The sequence below is a fragment of the Cetorhinus maximus genome, chromosome 21 (genome assembly GCF_964194155.1).
Source record: "Cetorhinus maximus chromosome 21, sCetMax3.hap1.1, whole genome shotgun sequence".
NCBI lineage: Eukaryota > Metazoa > Chordata > Chondrichthyes > Lamniformes > Cetorhinidae > Cetorhinus > Cetorhinus maximus.
Window position 1 is genome coordinate 81,560,306 of NC_135899.1, and position 13,397 is coordinate 81,573,702.

At 44.6% G+C, this 13,397-nt stretch overlaps 1 non-coding gene across 1 annotated transcript; it reads left to right on the forward strand.

Annotated features, from left to right (window-relative positions):
• The first annotated feature begins 5,699 nt into the window (after positions 1-5,699).
• On the forward strand, positions 5,700-5,772 carry trnam-cau (transfer RNA methionine (anticodon CAU)). Its single transcript has one exon. It is a non-coding gene; the product is annotated as a tRNA-Met (tRNA).
• Positions 5,773-13,397: the final 7,625 nt, after the last annotated feature.

Genomic DNA, 13,397 nt, shown 5'->3' on the forward strand with positions numbered 1-13,397 from the left:
AGCGCTGAAGTCACGGTGAAGTCGGGCACGGTGGGGGAGAGCGTGGAGCGAAAGCTCCCTGAGGGCAGAGAGAGCTGCCTCAGGGAGCTGAAGAATTGAAATACAAAAAAAATAAAGATTTTAAAATCCGGGGAAAAACGCCCACGCGTCGGAAACAGCGACCTGAATATATCCATGAAAATTCTGTCCAAACCTGTTTATTTTTTTAATTTAATGACGGAAACCTCATCTCACCCTTAGATGAGGTTTCCCGAAAAAGGCAAAGGCCGCCTGACCAATTCGCCTTCCGCCAACCGTAAGGTTTGACTGGCAGCGAAAAATCCCAGTTCACTGTGCAGCTAATGGGCTTAATAGCCCTTTAAATTGTTGGCGGGCGTGCTTCCGAGTTTAGTGTGCGCCCGCTGACCGAAATATTACCCGATGATGTCCGGATGCTTGCCCGACGTCATCACGAGCTATTTTACGCTCGAGCGTGTTGGGCGTGTGCCCACACGCTGAACGAAATATTCTGCCCATAATTTATTAAGTCAAAAATCTCCCTCCTCCCCCCCGACTTGTCCTCAGGCTGCTTGTTTGCTTCTCCCAGATCCCAGCCGTTTTCGCTCGCTGTCAACAAGGCACTCAGGCCACGAAAAGCAGGACAAATCCAACCCGGTCAATTATTGCCTCAACGGCCTACTCTTGATCACCAGCACAGTGATGGAAGGTGTCGTCGACAGTGCTGTCAAGCGGCACTTATGCAGCAATAACCTGCTCACTGATGCTCAATTTGGGTTCCGCCAGGGCCCACTCAGCTCCTGACCTCATCACAACCTTGGCCCAAGCACGGTCAAAAGAGCTGAACTCCAGAGGTGAAGTGAGAGCGACTGCCCTTGACATCAAGTCCACATTTGACCGAGTGTGGCATCAAGGAGGCCTAGCAAAAGTGAAGTCCATGTGTACCTGGATACAAAATGGGAGACATTGGGTACGTTGCATGAATTTATCATGGTTGGGGCAGCAAGAGCAACATTTGAATGTGCCTCAGTGATCCTGGTTGGAGAAGGATGAACAAGCTAGAATTGGCACTTGAAGTTATTTTTTCAGGAAGCAATCCTTGCTGGAAAGAGGACAAAAATCAAACTCAACCCATATCAACAACAACCACTTGGATTTATGTGACACGCTCACCATAGTAAAGATCCCAAGGTGCTTCACAGGTGTGTGACTGGACAAAAATTCACCCTGACCCAAAGATGGAGACATTAGGAAAGGTGACAAAGGCTTGGTCAGAGACATAGCTGGTAAGGGGTGAATTTAATGTGGGTGAGAGATGTAGAGAGGTAGAGAGATTTAGGGAAGGAATTCCAGAGCTTAAAGTTTTGATGATTGAATACATGACCAGCAATAGCGGAGAGAAGGAAATGGGGCATAGATAAGAGTCCTGCTAACTTGTGTTCTCTATACGCACATGTGAAGCATGACCACTTGGGTGAGATAGTAGGACTATTGACATCTACCAAACTCCAGCACTCAGGAAAGGAAGAGAGAAAATTGGGACAAAAAAGATTTTTCATTCTTAATGCTTACTGAGCATCAGAAGACCCCATTTTTGAGGTTGAACTTGGCAGAGGAAAGCACCGGGGGGTTGTCACATGCATGAATAAACTAACTTTTTGTTAAAAAGGGGACAAGTGATAATTTCTTCCCACTCATCACCATATTAGGTGTGATCCAATCATTTCTCTTTGCTTTGGACATTCAACAAAATATGTTCATGTTTGATTAACCAACAGTTTTGGCCCTGAGGACATATGAACCCGAGTTCTATAATCTGCTGATTCAAAGATTTGCACTCAAGTCACCAGAGGTGCCATTAATCAACTGCAAACATTTTAACACACAACATCAATAGGTTAATTGAAAAACTGTTATTACCTTGCTTTGCAGTTTGTAAAACACTTTATATTTTGCAAGGTGCTGCAAATGCAGAAGTGATCTCTGCTGCAATTCTCCTTTATGTTAACATGAAAAATAGAGAATACTAACAAATTTGCATAATTATATTAATGGTATGTTACAACAGCTGCAACTCAAACAAGTAGCAGGGATATGCCTCAATAGCATCTGTGGATTCACAGCAAACGGCTACACAAACCATTCACCTATTTTTTACTCTATGGAAGTGAAATCAATAATATCAGAATAATTAGTATGCCCCTTCCTTTTTATTTTATTTGTAGTCATGGACGTAACTGCACATAATGGAGCACACAAGCAAACAAGACTCAAACTACAACTAGGGATTCCTAAGGTTTCAATCTCTTATTTGAGTATTGCTGTAAAAGGAGACACACTGTTGAGATGCTATCGAATCACAGTGTATCGAACAGCACGTCCCTTTGGCTGCTTGCAATAGGCAGAATACTGACCCCTGCTTGCAAAACTCAGAACTTAATGTCTAATGTTAGGTGTGAGTCTGCGATTGGACAGCACTTGCTGAACAATCCCGAATGTACTAAGAATTACACAAACAACCAATCTAGGATGTCAGGCTCACAATGTAGCTCACTTGCTAGAAGCTACATATATTCATATGCTGAAGGCAAAAGGAATATGTCCAGACATTGCACTTTCTTCGAATAAACAAAAGCATGGGGGAACAAAAGCATCATTCCATGGTGCATTCGCCAGTGTAATATCTTGACCAATCAGAGCTAACTTCCCAGCCAATCAGCACCCCATTTACTCATGCAGTATAAATTGTTGTTCTCTTTAAAATTTGGCATTCTTGTGTCTGTCCTGACGAGTGCAAGATGAAAAGTTTCAACAGCATGTCTCTTTATTACAGCAACACTCAAGCTCTGTATTACTAAGCGAAAATCCCTTATTTTCACTCTTTCCCCCTTCTATCTTGAAGGCATGAGAGGGACATTTTAGGAACAGGAGGAAGCCATCGATCCATTCCGCAAAACCCGTTTTTAAAATATGATTTTAATTCCTCAGTGAAAATCGTAGAAGAGGCTCCAAGCTTCCTGCCTGAGAGTTGCTGTGTGAGGCCTGTATGATGTTAGCCAGTCCCCATTAACATTCGACCAGCCAGCTACCCTCTCAAAACAGCTGCAAAGAGCTTCCACCTTGGCGAAGATCAGGCAGCTTGAAGGCCAACTGCTGGCACTCCAGTTCAATCACGAGAGAGGAGGAGGAGTATTCAGTCAGGATTTTCAGGGGGCAAAAGGGAGTGAGGGGGCAACAGAGGCCAAAACGTTTGCTTACTAGGTCTGGAGGAGCTCTCCTGTTCCTGATTAAGTTTTGGATTTATCTTTTGTCTTCTCACTTCTGCCCTGATAGGTTTTGCAGGTGACAGTCCATAGTGGATAGTCCGACTAATAGGCTGTTAAATTGCCCCAAGATCCCATCTGAGCATTACGCCCTCGATTCGCATAGGTTTATGCCCCGACCACCTGCTGTCAAAATAGACACAGGGCGGAATTTGAGCAGCAAATAATTGTCCCACTAGTTTTAACTCCCATTGCTCCTGGTTTCCATTGGACAGTGGTTGATAAAATCCCCCCACATACGTTGACGTGCCCTAGCTTGGGTTGCAGTTCCATTGCTGGGATGTCAAAGAGGATTTGAAAGTAATCTGTCTTGTGCAACAAGGTTTGAAGGCCTTGAACTTGACTCCTTATAAAATTGTTATCATCTGTGGTGAGAAGTCAGTTGAAAGTATTGGGAATGGAACCAAATTTCCGCTCGTGCAATTGTTTTCGTTTAGGATGGTCTTTCCGTATCTTACACCAAACCTAATTAATCGGTTAAACTTTGGTGGTCAAAATTGTTTCCCTTTTAAAAGATAACAAAAGTCAATCACAAACGCTAGGGGCAGCATTGTCTGCCCGTCAGGCGGGCACGCGCCCGACTCGAACCAACGTAAAATGACGGGCGATGAGGTCGGGCGAGCGTCCCGATGTCATTGTGCACTCGCGTGATAATTCGGTCAGCGGGCATGCATGCGAGTTGGCAGTGCGCCCGCCGACAATTAACAGGCCTATTAAGGCCATTAACAACTTAATTGAATTAAATTTTTCACAGCCCGTCCAACCTTCTGGTTGGCGGGCAGGCAAAAAGGCCAAGCGGCTTTTGCATTTTTCGTGAAATCTCATCCAGGGGTGGGATGAGGTTTCGATCCGTCATTAAAAATAAAAAATTTCATACTAAATTCTAACATGTCCCTGTTCATGTGACAGAGTTCAATCATTTCAGTTCCAGGACATCAATGGAGGAGTTCCTCAGGGTAGTGTCCTAGGCTCAACCACCTTCAGTTGTTTCATCAATGACCTTCCCTCCATCATAAGGTCAGAAGTGGGGGCATTCACTGATGATTGCACAATGTTCAGCACCATTCGCGACTCCTCAGAAACCGAAGCAGTCCGTGTCCATGTGCAGCAAAACCTGAACAACATTCAGGCTTGGGTTTATAAGTGGCAAGTAACAATTGTGCCACACAAGTGCCAGACAATGACCATCTCAAACAAGAGAGAATCCAACCATCACCCCTTGATGTTCAATGGCATTACCATCACTGAATCCCCCACTATCAACATCCTGGGCATTACCATTGACCAGAAACTGAAGTGGACCAGCCATATAAATACTGTGGCTATGACAGCAGGTTAGAGGCTGGGACTCCTGCAGAGAGTAACTCACAATCTTACTCCCCAAAGCCTGTCCACTATCTATGAAGTACAAGTCAGGAGTGTGAGCTCAACACCAGAACAAAGCAGCCTGCTTGATTGGCACCCCATCCACCACCTTCAACATCCACAATGTACAGTGGCAGCAGTGTGCAGCATCTATAAGATGCACTGCAGCACCTCACCAAGGCTCCTTAGACAGCACATTTCAAACCCACGACCTCTACCACCTAGAAGGACAAGGGCAGCAGACACATGGGAACACCGCCACCTGGAAGCTTCCATCCAAGCCACTCACCATCCTGACTTGGAACTAATTTGGAATTCCTTCACAGTCGCTGGGTCATAATCCTGGAACCCCCTCCCTAACAGCACTGTGGGTTTAAAAAGGCAGCTCATCACCACCTTCTCAAGGGCAATGAAGGATGGGCAATAAAAATGCTGGTAAAGCCAGCGATGCCCATGTCCGATGAAAGAATAAAAAAAACAGAAGTCTTGTCACTAGAGTGCATGGTGCCAGTGGAAGTTGAAGAGAGCAACCTAGTCCTTCTCCTTCAGATGCTGACTGACCTGCTGTACAATTTCAGCATTTTCAGTTTTACTTCTATTCAGCCCACTGTGTAGAATACCTAATTTGCAAGTCTGGCAGTTGTTAACCATTGTGCTTTAAATAGTGAGTGTTAACCTGTTAAATATTGCCCACCTGCTAAGAGGAACAAGAGGAGGCCAATTTAGCTCCTCAAACCTGTTCTGCTGCCACTCAATGAGATCATGGCTGATTTGCATCCTAACTCTATATACGTCCTTTGCTCCTTGTCCCTTAATACCTTCTATTAACTATCATAATTTCAGATTTAAAACTAATAATTGACCTAGCATCTACTGCCTTTTGGAAGAGTTCCAAACGTACACCACCATCTGCACCTAGATGGGGTTTCCTAACTTCAAAGTACCTGGTTCTAATTATTAGGCTATTCCCTATTCTTAGACTTCTCAACCAGTGGAAATAGTTTCTCTCAATCCACACTCTTAGCGCAGTAGGCAGCGCGTCAGTCTCATAATCTGAAGGTCCTGAGTTCAATCCTCAGAGAGGGCAATGTGCTTGGTGTCTTTCGGGAGGTGTCAGCTGTGGCTCAGTTCATAGCACCCTCGCCTTTGAGTCAGAAGGTAGTGGGTTCATGTCCCACTCCTGGAAAAAAAAAGTCAAGAACTGTGAATGTACTCAGAGTTACATAGTTGTTGGGAAAGATTTATTCCAGACCACACAGCTCAATACTCCTTCTCTCAATCCACACTTCCCTGACCGAGTGTTGCAGACTGGCACGTTCCAAAGTCCAGGACTACGTGCTGAGGGACGCACTAAAGCTTGGGGCAGCTGCAGCAAAGGCGCAATGGGGAAGGGTCACTGTCTAAGACCTTTCTGCCACAGTGCACCGAGGGACTGGGAACTGTTTAAATCCCCTCGGGCTGTACAGCTCAAAATGAATGTCTGCAAATGATTGTAATATTCATTGATTGTATTGATGCACCTCGTGATACAGGTTGTAAAAGTTGAACCTGAATGTATTTTTGTGATGGTGATTTTGAAATGGTTTGGAATGTTCTTCCAGATATTTTATGAATAAAGTATATTTTTCCAAAAAAAAATAAATTCTCTCAATCCACACTTAATTGCACTAAATCATTCAAACATTAGCACTTGTACAAAATACCATTTGTTCGTATTTTTATAATAATAAAACAACTCATAGTGTTTATATTGAGGTTCAGTTACAGAATGAATATTTAACTAGGCAGCGATACAGATGTTCCCAACTGGTAGTTTTGTTTTAATACATGTGGGCAATGGAAACCTTAGTCTAAGTGTTACATTTCTTGGTCAGCCATTTGTGCACTTGTATTTTCCTAACTTCTCAAGGGACAATATAAGCGGATTGTTCAACATCTGGTGATCATTTAGCATTGGTCCCGGGCTGGTTGTTTACAGATTTCCACTGGTTGAAGAAGTAACTGTTGACGTCACCTCACTATCAAGCACTGCAGCTGGAGATAAAGGGGGAACATTCCGTTTGGGAGCATTTTCGGGGGCGAGGATCGCGATGTGTGATCACCCTGCGTCGGTTTCGTTGATGTAGGTTGCATGCAAACTTTCTGCTGTCTCCTCATGTAAACGATTTCAGCACTCACTGCTGGCTGACTGCATGCTCAATAGAGGGCCCAACAGCATACTTGACTAGTATGTAGCTCAGCTAGCAGGCATATCTTAAAGGCAGCATGCTCTTCTTAAAGCGTGGACGCTCTTGTGGAAGTTGCAGAGAAGAAAAAACACAGAAAGTAGAGCAAAAGGCAAGAGAGAGGGCCTGGTTTCCCCATGTGACCCCGGAGGTGTTATTATTAGGTGGAAAGAAGGCAAGGCACAGTGTTTCTGCAGGAGCCAGGAGGCTCCAAAGGTAAATTCTTGAGAGGGGATTGGCAGCAGGTGACCACGGTGATGGAGAACACGGCAGCAGTGCCGCAACACGTTCACTGACCTCACACAGCTAGTCAAATTCAGTGAATGCAGCTTCAAATGACATCTCTTCCCTACTGCTTCACCAGATCAGTAAGAAGCGCACAGTCAGCAAGGGGAGACCTCGGCCTGTATGAGACAGAGACCGAGGGAGTTTTTTTGGGAATTTGGTTCAAAGTGGGAATTCAACCAGTAAACCTTTTTCAAGTTCAATTTTGGAGCAGCTCTTTTCAAGCCAACCAAATAACCCAAATTAACAAAATGAGGGATAAAATAAAACGCAGCCCCTAAGTTAGGGTCACGGCAAAACCAAAGACAAAATTTAAAGGAAACTTACAAACATCAAACCAAAATGTGGTTAAGAGGGTCGGTAAAGCACCCCAACCCCCCATGGTGCCCACCGGGCATGGGAGGCCTCGATGGTGCCAGCAGACACCGTGTGTTCCCTCTCCAGGGACACCCGGCCGCGAACATAGCCACGGAAGAGGGGCAAACAGTCGGGTGGGACGACCCCCTCGATCGCCTGCTGCTTCAATTTTGGAGTAAGAGTCAGATTCTGACCTAGAACTAACAACCCAGGATTAACAGCCTTTAAGTTTAGTAGCCTGGTTAAACTGGCTTAGTGGCAGTTAACTGTTAATCACCTGAAAGCCCTTCTCCTGAATAGGGCCTTATTTAGGTGTTGATAACTGCAGCAGGAAATGAGGCGAGAGGGCGACTCATCACAGATCTAGATGAGAAAGGCACTTTTCAAGCGCGTGATCAGCGTGGGGAGACTTCGGCCTGAGTGAGACCGAGACCAAGTGAATATATCTGGGAATTTGGTTCAAAGTGAGAATTAGGTGCCATGGGGAAAGAAGTGCTGTAGGCAAGGTTTAGTGCAAGAGGTGCCACTTAGAATAGAGTGCTGGGAGTTGGATAATTAGGGGAGTTAGGGAAGGAAGGGAAAGGGGTACTCTTTTGCTTTCTGCTTTCGAACTTCAGCCTTCAGGAAGTAGCTGTACTCTGCTACAGGAGAAGAAACTAGTTATTTGGTGAATATCTGGTGAGTGACTAAGGTTTATTCTATTCCTAAGGTTCAAAATAGTCTAGCAACTGGTGGTAAGGTTAATAAAGTATATAAAATACAAGTAAAATATATAATTGAATAAAATAATTAAATAGTTATTTAGAAAATGTTAAGGATGTCAGGACAGGTGATGTGTCACAGCTGCAGCATGTGGGTGCTCCTGAATGCCAGTTTCATCCAGGGCAAACACATCTGCAGTAAGTGTTTGAAGTTTGAGCAGCTTCTGCTCAGAGTTTACGAGCTGAAGGCTGAACTGCAGACACTGTGACGCATTAGGGAAGGGGAAAGTTACCCGGGTTCTTTGTACCAGGAGGCAGTCACACCTCTTAGGACAGGGTCTTCTGATTTGGTCAGGGACAGAAGAGCCTGGTTGCAAGTGAGGCAGGTAAGGGGACTCAGAGGGCAGGAGCGCAGGAACCTCAGCCATTACAATTGTCCAACAGGTTTGAGGTTTTTTCAGCTTGTTTGGATGAGAGTGGGGGCTGCAGGGTGGTTGAGCTAACTGGGCATGGCACTGTGCTACAGGAAGCCATTTAAGTGGGGGGAACAAAAAGGAATGTATTGGTAGTAGGGGATAGTATAGTCAGAGGAGTTGACACCATTCTCTGCAGCAAAGAGTCCAGATGGCTGTTTTGCCTGCCCAGTGCCGAGGTGTGGGACATCTGCTTGGGGCTGGAGAGGAACATGCAGTGGGAGGAGGAGGACCCAGTCATTGTAGTTCATGTAGGTACCAATGACATAGACAGGACAAAGAAGGAGGTTCTGCATTTGGTGCCTAGGTCACCAAATTAAGAAGCAGAAACTCAAAGGTCATAATTTCTGGATTATTACCTGAACCATATGCAAATTGGCCTAGGACAAAACAAATTTGGGAGATAAATGTGTGACTCAAAGACTGGTGTGGGAGGAGTGGGTTCTGGTTTTTGGGGCACTGGCACCAGCATTGGGGAAAGTGGGGGCTGTACTGTTGGGATGGTCTACACCTGAACCGTGCTGGGGCTGGTGTCCTAGTGAGCTGCAGAACGAGGCAAGTAGAGAGGGTTTTAAACTGAATAGTGGGGTCAAGGGATCAAATTTGGGAAGATGTGGTAAATCAAAGGGCAGAGACAAGACAAAGGAAAAAGGTATTATTACAGGAAATAGGAAACAGACTGACAGGAAGGGATAGAGAGTACAAATCTAACAATAAATCAACAGATGAAACTAGAGGTTATAAAAGCAATGAAAGGGTAAAACTAAAAGCTCTGTATCTGAATGCATGTACCATTCGAAACAAAACAGAGGAACTGGGAGCACACATAGAAATAAATAATTACGATTTGATAGCCATTACAGAGGCCTGGCTGTTGGAGGACATGTATTGGGACCTGAATATTGAAAGGCACAGGCTATTTAGGAAGGACAGGAAGAAAGGAAAAGGTGGAGGGGTAGCTCTGTTAGTTAATGATGGTATTAGCACAATAGAGAGGGATGACCTAAGTTCCAGAAACCAGGATGTGGAAACGGTTTGGGTAGAGATAAGAAATGGTAATGGCAAGAAGTCACTTGTGGGAGTTGTGTACAGGGCCCTTAACAGTGACCACGTGGTAGGGTGGAGCATAAAGTAAGAAACAATGGGAGCTTGTCAGAAAGGCATGGTGATAATCATGGGAGATTTTAATTTACATATAGACTGGAAAAGTCAGATGGGGAGAGATAGCCTCGATGAGGAGTACATTGAATGTTTTCGGGATAGTTGCTTAGAACAGCATTTTCTGCAGCCAAGCAGAGAGCAGGCTATACTAGACCTGGTATTATGCAATGAGATGGGAGTAATTAATGATCACATAGTGAAGGTGCCCCCAGGTAGCAGCGACCATAATAAGATTGAATTTTACGTTCAGTTTGAGGGAGAGAGGAGTGGATCTGAGACTAAGTTTTAAATTACAAGGGCATGAATGCTGAGCTGACTAAAGTGAATTGGCAAATTAGGTTAAGGGATAAGTCAATAGAGATGCAGTGGCTAATATTTAAGGGGATATTTCAGAATGCACAGAATAGATACATTCCAATGTGTAAGAAAAAGTCCAAGGGACGGACACACCACCCATGATTAACTAGAAAGGTTAAAGATAGTATCAAACTTAAAGAAAAAGCATATAATTGTGCAAAGACAGGTGGCAGGTCAGAAGATTGCACAGAATATAAGGATTAGCAAAGAATGACTAAAAGACTAATAAGGAGGGAAACATTAGCGTATGAGAGAAAGCTAGCCAGAAATATAAAACCAGATAGTAAGAGTTTTAATAAATATTTAAAAAAGAAAAGAGTTAACAAAGTGAGTGTTGGTCCTGTAGAAAGTGAGCCTGGAAAATTGATAATGGAAAACAAGGAGATGGCAGATGAGATGAACAGGTATTTTGCATCAGTTTCCCCTACAGGGTATACAAATAACACCGCAGAAGCAGCAATAAACAAGGAAATGGAAGTGGGGAAGGAAGTCGGGAAAATTACAGTCACCAGAGAAGTGGTACTGAGTAAATTGTTGGAATTGTGGGCTGACAAGAGCCTGGGTCCTGGTGGACTTCATCCTAGGGTCTGAAAAGAAGAGCCTAGTGAGATAGTTGATGCATTGGTTTTAATTTTCTGAAACTCCCTAGATTTGGAGGAGGTCCCATTTAGATTGGAAGATAGCAATAAGGGAAAGCAGGAAACTGCAGGGCAGTTAGCTTAACATCTGTCATAGGGAAAATATTAGAAGCTATTATTAAAGAAGCTACAGCAGAGCACTTGGATAAGCTTAAGGTCATCAGGCAGAGTCAACATGGTTTTGTGGAAGGGAAATCGTGTTTCACCAACTTATTGGAGTTCTATGAGGAAACAACATGCGCTGTGGATAAAGGGGAACCGGTGGATGTACTGCACTTAGATCTCCAGAAGGCATTTGATAAAGTGCCACATCAAAGGTTATTGCGGAAAATAAAAGCTCATGGTATGGGGTGGCGGGGGGGGAGGGGGGGGTGGGGGGGCGGTGGGGGGGTAACATATTGGCATGGATAGAAGATTGGATAGCTGACAGGATGCAGAGAGTACACATAAATGTGTCTTTTTCAGGTTGGCAAGATGTAATGAGTACTGTGCCAAAGGGATCAGTGTTGGAACCTAAACTGTTTACAATTTATATAAATGACTTGGATGAAGGGCTTGAAGGGATGGTTGCCAAATTTGCTGATGACACAAAGACAGGTAGGAAAGTAAGTTGTGAAGAGGACATAAGGAGGATACAAAAAAATATGGATAGGTTAAGTGAACAGGCAAAGATCTGGCAAATGGAGTATAATGTGGGAAAATGTGAAACTGTCTATTTTGGCAGGAAGAATAAAAGAGAAGCACATTATCTAAATGGTGAGAGATTGCAGAGCTCTGAGGTGCAGAGAGATCTTGATGTCCTAGTGCATGAATCACAAAAGACTAGTATGCAAGTACAGCAAGTAATTAGGAAAGCTAATAGAATGTTATCATTTATAGCGAGGGGAATTGAATACAAAGTAGGGAGGATATGCTTCAGTTTTACAGGGCACCAGTGAGAGCACATTTGGAGTACTGTGTACAGTATTGGTCACCTTATTTAAGGAAGGATATAAATGGGTTGGAAGCAGTTCAGAGAAGGTCTATCAGACTAATACCTGGAATGGGTGGGATGTCTTATGAGGAAAGGTTAGACAGGCTAGGCTTGTATCCACTGGAGTTTAGAAGAGTAAGAGGTTCTTGATTAAAACATATAAGATTCTGAGGGGTCTTGACAGGGTGGATGTGGAGAGGATGTTTCCTCTTGTGGAAAAATCTAGAACCAGGGGTCACTGTTTAAAATAAGGGGGTCGCCCATTTAAAACAGAGATGAGGTGAACTTTTTTCACTCAGAGGGTCGTGAGTCTTTGGAAATCTCTTCCTGAAAAGGTGATGGAAGTGGAGTCTTTGAATATTTTTAAGGCAGAGGTGGATAGATCCTTGGTAAGCAAGGGGGCAGTAGGTTATTGGGGGTGGGTGGGATGCAGATTTCAGGTTACCATCAGATCAGCCATGATCTTATTAAATGGCGGAGCAGGCTCGAGGGGCTGAATGGCCTACTCCTGTTCCTTGTTCGTATGCACATGTAACCTCATGCTACTCAATGCCTCACACCCACTTCACTCACCCATCAGCAATCTCTAGTCATTGTGACTTGGGCCTTTTTATTCAGATATCGTCAGACATATATCAAAACTGCCAGCCTCATATCCACCTCTCACTGCCACCACACACTTGCCGCCGTTCAGCTTTGCAGACATACTACGAACGTACATTACAACACAGTCACTGACATTCTTCCCTCTGCTTTGCAGGACAAGACAGCCCATCACAGGAAACAGCAGTAATACTGGAGGGAGACAGGCATGCTTGCATCACCCGACCCTCCTGGAGTAGAGAGTGCACCACATCGTGGGGCCGGCTGTGACTGAGGCCATTGCATCTGATGTCACTGAGAACATTCAGGATGATGGTAAGTCCCTGGTTTATGCCTCTTTATTAAAGTGCAAGCTGCAGATGGTGTTAGCATGGATCCCTGCTTTGCACCCCAAAGCCCTCCGTCACCCCAAGACTCACCTCTGGCATTTCTTCTTTCAGGTACCCAAGAGCTGCTGCCTGGCCATCCACTGTAGCCTCATGAAGAAGTGTGACCTGACCTCTGATGAAACAAATGTTGCGACCTGATCTGACACTCGGAACCACCAGCTCAGGCGCTGTGTGTACCGTATGGAGTCTGGGCCTGCACATGGCGAGTCACTGAGCATGAGTGATCATTTTTTATTATTGATTCATGGGATGTGGGCGTCGCTGGCTAGGCCAGCATTTATTGCCCATCCCTAATTGCCCCTGAGAAGGTGGTGGTGAGCTGCCTTCTTGAACCGCTGCAGTCCATGTGGCGTTGGTACACCCACAGTGCTGTTAGAATTTTGATCCAGCAACAGTGAAGGAATGGCGATATATTTCCAAGTCAGGATGGTATATGACTTGGAGGGGAACTTCCAGGTGATGGTATTCCCATTGTAGGAGTGGAATCCCCGCCAACTGGACTTCTGTCAAATATAAAATCCCAAAAAACTTCGCTTCATGGACATAAACA